The sequence below is a fragment of the Lycorma delicatula genome, chromosome 9 (genome assembly GCF_047948215.1).
Source record: "Lycorma delicatula isolate Av1 chromosome 9, ASM4794821v1, whole genome shotgun sequence".
Lineage (NCBI taxonomy): Eukaryota > Metazoa > Arthropoda > Insecta > Hemiptera > Fulgoridae > Lycorma > Lycorma delicatula.
The window spans coordinates 72141586-72158034 of record NC_134463.1 but is presented as its reverse complement, the minus strand read 5'-3'; the positions used below and the strand labels follow the sequence as shown (position 1 = coordinate 72158034).

Below are 16449 nucleotides of genomic sequence, written 5' to 3'. Positions count from 1 at the left end.
ATAACAGTTGTGATACTATTACAATACGGACGTGGTTACTTTGACTTAAGACGAACTTTTACAAAACGACAATCAGTTGTTATGTATATAATTCAAATACGTGAGTTCTATACTTTTATATATTTCAATCATAAATCCCTCCTGAAAATAGCAGAATAGCCGAAAGCGCTTGAGGGAACGAATAATATATTGGTAAACAGTTTATATTACATATAATAATTATATATTACCAACGGTTCCATGCTAGAAAAAGTAATTTAAAATGGAACTAATTTATCAATTAACTAAGAATACCTACAGTAAAAATCAATGTCAATGAACGCTAAAATAAGAATACTACGCTACAGTCGCTCGTCCGGAAGCTCTGAATGCAGATGAATGTCTGACATTTAACAAGAAACTTTTAATCTATAAATTACAAACAGAATAATCGAAGAATATTCAGAAAGGTCCTAGAGTTTATAAAAGACGAGAATATACAAGAAGACCCAATAATGAACTGTACGTAACTTAAAGAAAATATAGAATATAATCAAAAAAAAAGAAGAACAGCTTTCTACGATCGTATACAAAAAATGTAACCTAACAGGTTAATTATATACTTCAAAAATCTAAAAACCAATAAAACATTTATCTGAGAAACTGAAAGAGACATAGAAGAACTGAAAATAACACAAGAACACATGAAAGAAATTTTATCACCGAGAAAGAAATTGCAAAACATCACAATTTTCCAGAAAAACAAAAAAAACGGAAGAAATTTTTTTCCTTTTTTCTGGACAGAAAAAAGGGTAAAAAAACACCGGGAAATGATGAAGATGTGAAAGAAAAAACTGAAAAATTAAATTTAGTAAAGTAAAAGTAAGTACATTACTAAAGTATTACTATAATTAATTAGTTAAGCAAATACGAGTAACTTACATAACGTTTACAATGGGGACGAGGCGATAAATATTAATGTATCGCGCCTGCAGGAGATCGGGCTTCAGCTTTCGCCGGAGAAAACCCATCGGTCATAGTCTCGGGTAGGCGTAAGCTGATCCCGATTTCATTCAGTGTCGGTACCACAGTAGTCCACCCTACCCCTGTAGTGAAATACCTCGGGGTGTGAATAGTGTCACGTTCCAGAGGCAGCAGAAGAAGTTATAATGAGATGCATTAGTTGGCTTTTCGCGGACAGCAAGAATTGCAGTATCGTCAGCAAACGTTGCAACTGTGGTATCTGCGTTACTGGCAAATCGACCGTAAACAGAACATACAAGATGGGTCCGAGAAGTACCCCTGATTCAAAGCCGAAAAATAGGGCTGCCGCGGTCGGTCGGTTAATGGCCAACATCGGGGATCCTCGCACATCGAAGCGGAGGGTCTTGTTTCAGGTGCTCTCGAAAGTACTGTATGGAACGCCAGTCTGGTTCATCGCGGTGCAGAGGAGGAGAGTCCGTGCAATTCTTAACAGGAAGCTGTCTCCCTTCGGGTATGCTGCGAGGACAGGACCATTTCAGGCGATGCCGCCGGCGTAGCGGCTGGACTTACACCCCTGGATCTCCTCGTACGGAAGAGGGAGGAGATGTACTGGGGAGCGGAAAAGGCGGACGTGGAGCCATCGCTTGTCCGCGGGTGGCAGGAGAGATGAGATCAGTCGACGAAAGGCAGATGGACGGACAGGCTGATCTCGGACCTCCAGAGATGGCTGTACTGAAAACACGGGGTACTAGGGTACGAGTTGATCCAGTTTCTTACCGGTCAGGGGTGTTTCAAGACATACTTATGCGCGCGGACGCTGAGATCCTCCGCGAATTGCGATTGCTGCGAGGAGGAAGACACAGCGGAACACACGCTGTTCGTGTGCGATCGGTTCCTGCAGCATACGAAAGCATGCAGAAGAAATTTCGGTGTGTTTATACCAGAAAACATCAGTGGGACTAAAACATCAGACCGAACGATCGTGCCATGCGGTGTCCACGATGCTGATCAAGATCAACCGAACCAAGTAGGCGAAAGATATACAGGAGTGAATATAACTATCTCTCCCTTGGGATAAGTTCCCGGCTTTAAGATATCGAAATTAAAAAGAAAAGAAAAGAAATACACAGGATCCCGACAAGTTCGAGGCGTGGGGGACAGTAATCGTGACGCGGATGGACAAGATACATAGAGTGCTGTGATAATACCGTAAGGTGGGCCCGGCATCTCATGTTGTAGAGGGAGGAGAGTTTTAGGTGATAGGCCCGCAAGGGAGAGTCTATAAGAGTTACTACAAGGGTTTGAAACCACATGGTTCCTATAAAAGGTTTCCCCTGCTCAGGTAAAAAAAAAATTACGAGTAACGTAGACCATAGCGGCTAAAAAGGAAAAAGATAAGTAATATAAAAAGTATTAAATAATAAATAAATAATACTTACATAACACTAAAATACGACTATTTGCAACAATGTTGTACAATAAAAGTAACAAAAAGAATACAAATTGTTGTCATTTTCGGTAATCCCATTTGAAAACCTAAATCTAGCTTATAAAACAGTAAATGAACTAGTTGAAATGTCCATCAAGATAGTAATTACCCATCAAGATCTAATACCACCAACAGATTATAAGTGTACATATGTATATATACGTACTGTATATAAATTACTCAGTGACCTATAAAAGCTTATTAGGTTATACCTATATAAAGTAATAAACGCTGTTATAAATACTCGTGTTTCGTAAGTAATTTTATTGTGTTAGTTAATGTGTACTGTTTTACTTATTATTGCGTTTTTTACATATGTATACCATTTTCTCAGAATCTTTTGCTGAAATCTTTTAATAATGAAAATACCCAAATAATTTTAGATTTTAATTAAACTTTTGTAAAAAAATTTCTAATTTATTTAAAAAGTCATTTTGCATACTTCTTTTTACGTTCCTGGATATAGCTGTATTGCTGCTACAACAACAGAGCTATAAAGGGAAATTATATATATCGGTCAACAATATTGAGTATCGAAATTTTTTCAAATGTAGATTTTTGTAAACCTCCTAGTCCAAAAAAAATTATATAAATTTCCAAAAGATTTATATACTTACGTACTCTGATAACCTATATTCCGATTAATAATTCTGAATTGGCTCAACATAAATTGTTCGGAAATAGCTCAAAAAATATCTACGAGTATTTATGAAGCACATTAATGACATTAAATTATGGATAACATTTTAAAAATGGGGAAGAGCAGTTTTTATAAAATGGTCGTAAAAAATTGAGTTTTAGTACGATGAACGTACTACTACTCATCATTAAGTTGATTAAAATTCCAAAATTTTACATTTGAATTTACAGTTAGAGGATATTTGACGTTGTTTCTAAACAGTTTTCACATAATTTCTCGAAAAAACCGTTTATAAAAATGTTAAAATTTGGAAAAAATATTTGGTTTATATATCTGGTTTTATAAAATCTATATACATACAAAAAACAATTATAAACAAATTAACTGTGTTTTTAATTTGTTATAATCAGATTATCAATTATAAAATAAATGGTTATCAGTTTTACATATACGATTATATATCTAATGTACAAATGCAAAAGTTTGTGGCAGTTCTGTCCATTTGCAACATTAACACGTGAGAAACAACCAACCGATTGCTTTCAAATTTTCACTCGTGCTATCCCATGGAAGATTTTATATCGAGATCCTAGCGCTCTTGGGGATGAACTTGTGATTTTTTCCTCTTGGACGACGTCTTACCGTTTTATTTATTTTATACGGTTTTTAATTTATATTTCGACGTAATTTTTAATTCTTTTGATTTCGTTTTTCGACTTAAAAATAAAAGACTATATGTTTTATAACATATTCAATTTTCAACTTCTACCTTGACCCCTTCCCAAGGTATATTGTATTCTAGGGTAATGGAAAGGGTAACCAAAAGGAATATATTCATCTACAGCACGGGTTTTATGTTAGGAACGAAGGAAACGTTGAAGGAAAGAAAAGTTTTCAGGCTTTAATTGTTATTTATCGATATTATTCTCAAAACCATGAAGATAACGAACACTGCGGGGAAGACGGAAAGGGTTCGCATCGATCGCCCTGACCGGCTAGTATATATATATCCCAGCTTTGGCCTGATTTTCCGCCACAAACAATAAGGGACATCACTAAATTGATTTTTTATTTATTTATAGTAAACTATAATTTTTTTAGCTTTGATGCATAAGATTGCATCAAATCGAGCAGAGTTATTTAAATAAATAATTTACTCCAATAAAAAACGTTTTAGCCACAAAAAACAAAACGACTGAATGGGGGCCCTGTGTTTAAAATTTCAATTTCTTTTAAATTTTAAGATTGAAAATCTAACTGTATCTAATATTCTTGTAGACGACATGAAAACCTTTGTTTTTAAATGGGGTTCCATGAGAGCGAAAATAATTAATTTTTTTATAAATTTATTTTATCAATTTTTCAAGTTGAGGTTGTTATTAAAACTTTTATACGAGGTAGCTTTCTAGAAAGGAGGTCAACTAAAACACAGTTTTATTACCAAAAATTAGATTTATACTTTTAATATGTCATAAGTTTTAAGTTAAAAACATAATTTATCAAGGGGGTCAAATTGGACCTAATTTTTTTTTTTAGTGGACATTTTTGAACTATATATATAGTAATTATGCAAAAAAAATATATATATATACTTTGCATAATTACAAACCCTATGATATACTGAAATAAAAATCTGTCAAAAGCAAAGTCGAAAAAGTTACGAACAGTTTGCCATTTCTTTTTTTTTTTAATAAATAAAAAAGAGAATATGAAATGAAAATAAAAATAATATATATATATATATATATATATATATATATATATATATATATATATATATATATATCAATTATTTTAAATATTAAAGATATTATTAAAAGTTAATTCTGTTTGTGTTTGCCAGATATTACTTTGTGTACAAGGAACACTTACTGTAAATAAAATACTTTTATCTGTTAAGTAATCTTTAATAGATATATTAAATATCTAAAGTCCAACTAATACAAAATTACTACTCGTACTTAATAAAGTGGTAATCGATTCAAAATATTCTAAACAGTAGAAAATTATAAATACCAAAAGTTTTCCAATGGTAACACACTATCAACTTAAACTACACTGAAATGAAACGGGATTTTTACTACCCATAATTTTCCTCTGAAAACTAATTAACAAATCATCATATAGCTAACTTCTCAGAAATAGGTCTCTTGCCCCATTTTCGTTTCCATTCTCCTCTTTTCCGGCCAAAACGTTAAATCTAATATTACCCTATATACAATCCTATTTCCTTTTAGATCACTTACAATGTTTATTTTTTCCGGTATCTCTTCTTTCCTCCTTATACTTTTAATTTATTCTTCTCCTCTCAAGTTATATCCCAACTTTCTTTTTTTGACTTGCCTTTTAATTAAATCTTTATTTTCATTTACGCTCCTCATTATTTCTTCATTTTTAACTTTGATGATTTAATATTTTCCAGCAGTTTTTTCCTTATCAAAATTTGAAACAACTCTTAACTTTTCTTCTTCCGTTTTTTTTAGTGTCTATGTTTTAAATCCGTACATAAATGTTTGCATCCAAACTTTAAAACTTCACAAGACAATCTTTTACAACACTTACTTCACGTAATCACATAATTACTGTTTATTCCTGTTAAATTCTTCTTTAGTTATTATTATTTTTGTTTTTTTTTCTTTCGTTTTCCCTTTAAATAACTAAACTCCAACATGGTATCTAAGTTATAAGTAAAGTGTCTAATTAGTAATTATATCACTACCTGTGCTGTTTTACTAGTTAAATTCTTCCTTTTATGCAAACGTTCATTGGTTTATTCTCATTATTTTAGTTTTCCTAATACTTATTTTCAACGTGATAAAATAAAATAAAGGAATAGATAGATGATAATTCTACTTAATTTACAACCTGTAAATTTTTAAGTTATGCAATCTCTTGTCGTTCTGTTTGCAATATTACTATCAAAACTTAAGATTAACAAAATAAATGTATTTTTGTACTTTACGGTTGTGATTAGAACTACCAATCAAAATATGAATCCTAAATCATGAATTTTTGAACTTCTATGATGTTCTAAGTCTACATATTATATGTTAAGTATACTTATTTTTACATCTCGGTAACAGTTAAATTTAAAATCATTAAATTTGAAAAGGTAGTTTATTAAACGAGTGAAATTAGGATTTAAAATGAAAATTTTACAAAATTATAGCTGAACTGCTATATTCAGCTTTTTTATTTATGCGTATCAGTTGTTTTAGATATGATTTATTAATAAAAATATATATATATGTCGGAGAATAAAGTACAGTGGAGTATCTTCCGACAAAACGATGAGAATACTCTTTAGAATATCTGTATTTTTAGTAGTTTTAAGAAATGTACTATTACTAGTAATATTTTGTAAAATAAGGTTTAAATTGTTTTATTGCGGTAGGCTTAGGCCTAGGTAGGCACATGGTTGTCAACGTAGTCGGGATCCCAGGACGATAGGGGTATCATAAAATTAATAAGGAAAAGGAAATATGCAGTAGATATATTATTTGAGAATATTGAGAAAAGGGCAGTCTTGCTTTGGAACCCAGACCGAACAGACGTCCTGGTGATCGGGAATTCGTTATTTCCCTGAGCCTCGGTCTATCGCAAGTTGTTTTAATATTATTTGAATTCTAAATCAAATTAATCTTATATTATAATTCGTGTACTACTGAGTTATTGATAAGTGATAATTATCATTTGTAATTATTTCATTGTACGAGTTATCTACTCATTTTTATTAATTGAACTTTATTATAATCTTATATATTCTCCACTTGTAATAATAAAAATGAGTGAAACACAAAACGTTGAATCCCTGACAAATCTCCTCGCCTCTCCGACATATATATATATATATATATATATATATATGTAAAAATAAGTTTTTTAATGAGAAATCGAGATCTGTAGCAACGTTTACGAGTGTCGGCTGGTGAAAAATTTCGCCCTGATTTCTACACCATCAGTAAAATTAAGCCAGATTATAATTCTTGGGACAAAAATTAAGGAATAAATTTAGTGGGTTTTATAAAAAATCTGACCTGAAAAACTTAAAAAAAAGGTTCCACAACTGTATTTTTAGTACTTTTTGAATATCTGGATAAAAGACAAAAGATTTTTTAATATTGAAAGTCTTATTTCGTTTAATACTTGATTAAAGTCTGCTACATTTTAATATGTTTCGTTTTTAATAAACTTCGAAATTCTTACGTTTGTGTTTATTCTCTGTGGGCTTTATTCATACCATTTTACTCAATATGAAATTCTCTACAAGTTTTGTTGAAAACGTTTCCGTGTTTATTACCTATTTAACAAGATTATTTATTTTATGCCAAACATAAGCAACTTTTTTCGACCCTAATTTTTTTGTCTTTTACCCAAGATTTCTCGAAAACTAATAAAAATGCAGTTCTAAATTTCCCCTTACTTTGGGTCCCAAGAATTTCAATTTGACTAAATTTCCACTTACTTTGGGTCCCAAGAATTTCAATTTGACTAAATTTTATCGAAGGCGCAGAAATCAGGACGAAATTTTTCGTCAGCCAAACTTGCTAACGAAGCATTCTCAAACCTACATTTACAACAACTTTCTTGTTCACTTTTCTTCAGTGTATGAAAATGTTCTGAAAGTTTGTTACATTCTTCTTGAATTACTCGGTATATATATATATATATATATATATATATATATATATATATATATATAAAAGCATAGGTTCTATTTAACTAATCAACTAGCAACCTAGAAAAAGTTTTATTCGCGTTTTTATTGATTGTATTTCAAACTAGTTAACAAAATAATTATTAAAACACAAAAATCCCAACTTCTACACATCTTTCTAAAGTAATTATGACAAACCGACAAAAAATAGTAAAATAAGTTTTTCTTTCTTTTCTTATAGACATTTTTTCAGGATGTAGTAAGTTAGTCAGTGATGTGAAATTTAATATTGCTTCTACATTTTATGTTGCAATCGAGTGCCTGTGTAGGCTAATTGAGACGGTGAGTTTAATAACACATTCCAACACTTTGTTAACACATATACTTTGGACACCCGAAAACAACATAAAATTGGTATTAAATTTCACATCTCTGACTAGTTTACTACATCCTGGAAAATTGTCTGTAAAGAAAGAAAAAAAACTTGTTTAACTATCTTTTATTAGTTTTTCATAATTATTCAAGGTAGATGTGTACATTAGTAGTCGGGTTATTTTGTTTTTTCAACGAACGAACAGTTTTTTATTGAATTCAATACATAAGTATGTCTGTGAACACTTTTTGTCTCAAATTTTAATTTTGATTTCGAACTAGGATTAAGCATCGTAAAGGATTACAAATATAAACAAATGGCCTTTAAATAATATAAACGATCGGCCTTTAAATCAACTTTAAAATGGCCGCCAAAATTAAAATGTTATAATTATTACGTAATAACGGTGTAAGCTATTAAATTGGTTTAAACGTACAAATGTAACATTTAGTAAAATTAATAAAATAAATAAATAACAATTTTGTATATTCAGTGTAAGATCCCAAAACAGCAGAAAAAACTAACTTTTTAATAATTAAAAAAATTATATACCATAAAACCACCAAACACGAAATAAGTAAGTTATATTAACTTAGCGAATATACTGTAAGTAGAAATGAAAAAAAATAAAAACTTTGTTAGAATCAAATTAATAATTGAGACTGTTTTCTTTTTTTTTAACTTGCCGGACCACCGTTAGGTATTGTTTCAGAGGATGAGATGAATGATTTTGTAGTGTGTGTGAAAATGCTATGCCTGACCGGGATTCGAACCAGGGACCTCCGGATCAAAGGCCGAGACGCTACCACTCGCGCCACAGAGACCGGCAATAATAATTGAGACTACAGTAATAATAATGTTTATCCGGGAAAGTCTTAAGAGATTTTTCATTGATAACTGATTTAATAATTATTTTTATTTAGCACTGTTTTGTTGTTATCATAACTTTACCATTCATTATATTGAACATCTAGATACGATATTGGTAAAGATATTTTTTTTTAGAAACGTGCTATTTAAATAAAAATTTGAATGTTAATGAACGCCAAAGTACATGCGTATTAACGCATGTACTTTGCTAGCCGCTATACATTTCTGCTACCTTTTGCTGAACATATTTTTCGCTTATACCTTGAGAACGATAAATTTTTTAGAAAAACTTTCAAAAAGAAAAACTGATTATTTTTTATCGTTTTATGGAAAACCATAATTAAAAACTGAAAATAGCATAACTTTTAGATTTTTTCTCTTGGTATAGCACTCCCCTTTCTAGATAAAATAATTTTAAGATAGTCTATCTTACTTCCAGACCGAATATCCTTTTACTACCCAAAAATTGGTTATAATTGGATGGATCTTTAAAACTACAGAAGAGAACAAACACTTACAGTTAAATGTAATACCAATCCTCCTACGGACATAGTGGAATAAAAATGGTGATAACCTTTAAGGATATACGGGTTTTTATACTTTATAATTATAATATGCATAATTTACATCATAAATATATGTTATAGTTTTAAAATCGAAGAAAATTAAGAAGATTTCATCTTTGTATGAACCTTTTTTCTGGAGCGAGCACGCGTAGTTTATGATTAAACTGTGAAAATATTATTTTTTTGTTAAACGTGTGAAAAGCTATCCTAAAAAAAATTGTTCTCGTTGAATTAATTTTCTCAAATACCACACATGACACACTAACGAACATTAAAGAAATTAAAAAATTTATCCTCTTCTATTCTTTATTTCGCTAAAATCAATTTTCGTCCAGTTAGGGGTAAAATCCTATATATTATTTGCCGATTTTAGGGTGTGTTTAAAGTACATAATTTTTTATCCATTCCAATAATAAACCTTAGAGCAGTAAAAAATTCCATTCCTGAGTAAAAAAATCGAGAACTTTTTTTTGAACTACATACATGATAAATTAGGTCAATAATCAAAAGAAAAATGGAAAATTAATTTTTTTAAAAGAAAATTTATTAATTTTTTCGTTATATAAGATTTTAACTATTTGGTACAGTTTATCAACACTTTTTTCTGAATAAACAATAAAAAAAAGCTGTAGCAAAATAATTCATAGAAAAGAAAAGGTTTGCAGCCAACAATAGAAATCAAACTAATTTTTTTTTAAAGCTTTTATTTAACTTGCTTTAGAAATAATCAAATCTTGCAACTACTATATCTTTTGATCTATCGAATGAAAATCAATGAAATTTGGTACACCTATGTAACTTCGATGACAATACAGCACTATGGTGTCGGAATTTGATATGACCCACCACCACGCCCCCATGCGCTACCCCTACGCTAAATTCATGCATTTAGTTGAAAATTTTTATTTCTCATGAACTATCGTATGAAAATGATTGAAATTTGGTACACGTATGTAACTTCGATGTGTAAAAATAAAATTTTTACTTTTTTTTTAGTCTTAAAAAAAAATAAACAAAATTACAAAGATATATTTGATTACTTATAAAACTTATTTTTTTAAAAAAGCTTTTATTTAACTAATATTAATAAAAAAAAGGAAAAAAATTAGAAAAACCCTCTAAAAAGTAAAAAAATAAGACTTAATCAAATTGAGAATTTTAAACAAAAAAATTTAATATATTAACAAATATAAAAATACACTGAAAAGTAAAAAATAAATTATATAAATATCTAATAAATAACCAATAAATAAATATAATAATTATTCAATTTTAAAATTAAAAGTAATAATGAAATTATTTAGTTAAATAAAAGCGTGGCGCAGTTTTTATAACAATGTTTTCGAATAAGTATTATTGTTGTAAAAATAAATGTTATGTTGTTTTAAATAAATTATAAAAACTGCGCCACGCTTTTATTTAACTAAATATTTTCATTACTTTTAATTTCAAAAATTTAATAATTATTACATTTATTTATTGCTTATTTATATAATTTATTTTTTGCTTTTCAGCGCATTTTTATGTTTGTTAATATATTATATTTTTGTTTAAAATTCTCAATTTGATTTAATTCTTATTTTTTACTTTTTAGAGGGTTTTTCTAATTTGTTTCCTTTTTTTATTAATGTTAACATTAATATTAAATAAAATCTTTTTTTTTAAATAATTTTTTATATGTAATCAAATATATTTTTTAATTTTTTTTTTCAAACAGAAATTTTAAGATAGTATAAAAATTCTTTATAAATAAATTAATTTTGACAATGACATTAATTAGGCATTGATATACTGATGTAACGTTATATTATTTTAAGATAGCATATATATACACCCATCGGGTTGGTCTAGTGGTGAACGCGTCTTCCCAAATCGAGAGTTCCAACATTCAAATCCTACTAAAGGCTGTTACTTTTATACAGATTTGAATATTAAATCGTAGATACCGGTATCCTTTGGTGGTTGGGTTTCAGTTAACCAGACATCTCAGAAATAGTCGACCTGAGGCTATACAAGACTGCACTTCATTTACACTCATACATATCATCTTCATTCATCCTCTGAAGTAATACCTGAACGGTAATTCTCGGAGGCTAAATAGGAAAAAGAAACAAGATAGTGTATACACACACTCTCACAATGCATCTATTGGATTAGTGTTTGTAAAATCTAGTAAGACACGTTCTATATAACACAAACAGTAACAATTTTGCAACACATAATTGTAAATAAAGAACCCAAGAAAGAGGACTATTAGTAAATTTGATTCATAATTGACAGTTATCAAGTTAAGTTACACTACATGGTTGTGATATATAAAAATGTTTTTAATAAATTATACGACCTAATTAACTTAACGATACCATTTTTTCCATTTATGGATTGTAATACTTAAAAATGATCTTTTATGGAAAGACTGTTTAAGTAACAAAAGTCTATGTTAATTTATTTAAATTAAAGATATAATTATTAATCCATAAGGTTTAGAATAAATGTCAGGCAGTAAATACTGAATTTGTTTTCATAAATTTAAATTTAATTTAATAATGAAAAGATTAAAAATTTATTTCCTCTTTGAAAGGGCAATAACTGAAAAAAATTCATGGATTTATCCATGACGATATAACATCTTAATGTTGATAATAAATATAAAAACATAAACAAACAAAAATAAAACACAATTTAAAATTAACCATCAAATAAACATTTAAATTAGATGCAGATGCTCTTCGTATGTCTGTACGAAATAATATTTTCAAGTGGTTCTAATTTTTGATCTCCACGTGTATACAAACCATAAAAAAAATCTGAATAAATGTTCTTGTAACTTATTAATTAACAATCATTTTCTAGAATTAACTGGCGTTTTCAGATTAATAAATATTATTTATTAGAAGGAACATTAATAAATAGAAAAAAAAAATTCTATATAACTTCTTTAAAACTTATTTAAATTTAATTTTTTAAAATTAAATTTGTCCCTTGAATGGATTTTATTTTAAAATTCATCCGAAACATGTTAACTACACAAGATTTTGTGATCCATAGAGATTTTATTATACTGTACGGGAAGGATAAACGTTTAGTTATATCCTTCGAAAACAAGTTGATTCAAACTTCTTAATAGTTTGAAAAAAGAGATGTTTAAAGACTCAAATGTATTAATTTTTTTATTTATTTCATAAAATCAATATACACAAAATATTTCAATTTTACAAAAAAGTATAGAAAAAAAGAGAAAGAAATGTGTTCCAAAGAACAATATTTCAGGAAGTAATTCTAGAGGTAAAAGGAAGAAAAAAATGTCAAAATTATGAGATTCAGTATTGCTTTGTTCTCGAGTTACGGCTAGCGAAATATTTCGACCAGATTTCTGCTCCGAGATAAAATAAAAAGCATGTTTAAAAAATTACAAAAAAAAATAAATAAATAAATAAAAAACCAAACAAAAATAACAAAGAAAAAAAAATAAAGATCAAATATCCAACTGAAAATAATACAAATCGACTAAGTTGAATGACTCAAATATATAATAAAACAATAAAAAAATAAAAAACCAAACTATTAAAATTCATGTGATTCGACTTTAGACACAAATTTAATTGTTCATTATATTTTTTTCCAAAAAAAAAAATTAGAATAAAACCAGGTATTAAACCTGTACCGCTAGTACGAGAGAAAATTGTTGTCAAGCCAAAAAAATTTGAATAAAAAACACATTAGGCCTCCCTTAATTAACAAAAAAAAAAACTTTAACAAAAGTTTTAGAGAATATAATTTTGAGAAAAATAATTTAAATAATCTATAAATCACACACAAATCTTACCAAAGCAACCATTTTCAAGGTTATTTTTTTACTTGGCATAAAAAGTTCCTCTAGCGATCCAATTGTTTTTACTTTTCCGTCTAGATAGCGCTACAGTAAAGCTCTAAACGATATAATCGGTCGGTAATTTGGGCATATGCGGTTTTCACCTGATCTTGACGTTTTGACACTTAAGGAACCCAAAAAACCGAATGGAAATTTTCCGGATGATAATGTTCGTATGTATGTACGTACGTACACGCACGTACGTGTGTGTGTTTGGTGTTGGCCTTTAAATCACCTTATATCTACAGAACTACTGGACCAGTTTTGACCAAACTTGGTCGGATTACTTCTATGTATGAGGCATTAGTGTATTATATTTTCAACTTAAAAGGTCTTGGGGGTGAGGCTGTAGACCAAGGTCACTCTCAGTATCTACAGATTTCGCCTAGTCAAAATCATATTTTTCTTAGGCACATTTGTTAAAAATTAAAAAATAATATTTCCAAAAAATTTTTTTTTTTTTTTAAATCGTACTCCCATCTCAAAAAATGCTCTAAGCTACTGCTATGTTGTGACGTCACAGGTGAGCAGTAGAATTAAATTAATTAATAATATTTAAAGTGTAAAAAAGTATTACGATCTGGCTGGGTCTCAACTCGATCGCCCGGTTGACTCGATACCTGGTGCGTTAAGTCTCGCGGCTGCTACCAGTCTGCCGACCATACAAGCGAAATCTTTTCTATGTAAGTTGTGAACCATCATCCGCTAGTTCCACCACACCCGGGCTAATTAAATACAATATGCGCGCGCGCTTTCGTTAGAATCATTGGATTAAATAAACAAAAAAATATATTTAAATAAAATAAGTATTTTAAATTAAGTTATGTGTGTACGTGTGTGTAAGCCGTCCATCAGATATAACTGTGTTGTCATCTTTTTTACAAATATATGTGAGATTGATGGAAATATACAGAATGTACATTATACAATATGAAGATTTTTACTTTTCATCAAATACAACTAGAATAGCTATATTAAAAGGTAAAGTATGGTGATCATGTCAAAATGGGGTATCGGGCTTTTTGCTAATCTTTATGTTTTAGGGTCCAACTAGTTCATCTATACCAAAAAAAAAAAACACAAATCTCTTGCTGCTTTTGCCGGGATTCACCGAATCCCACTTTCTTCAAATTTGGCTCAAATATTTTTATACATGGGCCATTGATCATATTCAATTGTTTTTCAAAATTCGTTAAAAGGGTGGGTGAATATCACGAAAAAGCCGATATTGATTTTCTTCAGAGGCATTTTAGTGAAAATTTTATTAAAGCAAATTTGTTACCTACGCATTTATAAACAACCAAAAAATATTTTCAAAACCATCAACTGTCAATACTTAAAATTAAAATGCTGTTTGTTCTTTTGCTCTCTCACCTTTCGATTTAAATATTTTCAATTTTTTTTTCAAATATACGTTTTATATAGAGCTACCAATAAATGTCTATATTTTTAAAAATTATAGATCCCTGAGCTAAAATGCAATTTTTTTTATTTTAGTTTCAAAGAAAGTGTTAAAAGTTAAAGAAAACTTTACTTAAACTTTTGTTAAGTTTAACCTGAATGCGAGTATTTTTATAATTTGTTTTCAAATTTATTCCCCAGCTCTAAATAAAACATATTCCATTTTTTTTTTTTGGTTCTAACTTTTGGTATTGTTTCTGAATTTCTCTCCCAAATAATTTTCTATTTTTTGTTAACAATATGTGACGAATCGTACGTATACAACATAACCTACGCTCGCTTCGCTCGCTAACCTAGTCTAATTAACATTAAATATACTAATTATACACAACAATGATTGCAATCTTTAATGATAGCTAATAGAATTTGTTGGAATTTTATTTATGTGAATTCCTATGGCGTCACCGACATAAGAATGAGGAAGATGTGTTCAATTTGATATTTCTTCAAGATATTAGTGAGTTTCATCCTATAATATAATTATCGTTTAGTAAAATAAATATTGTATTGTGTTTATAAAAGTAACTTTAATTATGATTTATAATTAATATTTAAAAATATATTATATGAATTTTTAATTATACTCTCGTTTCTCCAAAATAATTTTATCTAATCATCAAAATACATGCATTCTTAGTGAATTATGAAATTGGACAATATTATAAGTATAGGTTAAATTTTAGCAAGACAATTGAGATTCCTTTAATGATATAACATGCTTTTACTTTGACTGTTACTATACTTTTAGTATTGAAGTTTTTATACAATAACAATCAATGTTATGATATAAAACATTTTTAAACTTAATCGTCCATATTCCTGATGATGGACGAAGGTCCGAAAGCGCTTGAATAAATTTAACAGTTTATAATTGTTAGTAAGTTGTATTTTCATTATTTATATTTTATTACAAGTATATATCGTTAAAAAAAGACTGAAAAATTTGGGGGGGGGGAAATTCCGAAAGAGTGCCTAACTTTTAGTTTTATAATTGAACATTTTTTTCTTCATTTTTCAGTAACTGATTGTTATAGCGTAATGATATGTGTTCTGATATCTTTTTAAGTATTATTGAATACTAGCATTGCACAAGGACGTCTTCCCCTCAAGTTGCAGAGTGCGAGAGGGTCTGGCCATCTGCCTTGAGCAGTAGGAGCGACGGGACTTGCTTATCGCGGACTTGATAGCCTGGTGTTTCCTCCTGTAATCTAATGGGAATTCATAGTATTTCGTTAGTAAACTTGGTATAGGGATAGTGGCAAATACACCTACGAATATTTGAATGCAAGTGTTGTGGAAGGAGCCTAGTAAGCCCTTATTATTGACAATTATATAAAACTAATTCAATTTAATAAATATATATATAAAATGAAAATATATTGGTACACTGACCATTGTACGAAAAGATAAATAAAAACAATTTCCTGAAAGAATTTCCTACAATAATAAATTTTACAGTATTGAACTTAGTGGCAATTTAAATTATAAACAGTGAACGCTATAATGAAAATTTACTGAAATTATCCGTGAAAAATAAATTACAAATATTAGGCTATATT

At 29.0% G+C, this 16449-nt stretch overlaps 1 protein-coding gene across 1 annotated transcript in view; it reads right to left on the bottom strand.

Annotated features, from left to right (window-relative positions):
• LOC142330421 (uncharacterized) overlaps window positions 1–16449 on the bottom strand; it is a 254097-nt gene that overhangs the window by 165277 nt on the left and 72371 nt on the right. The window lies entirely within an intron of this gene.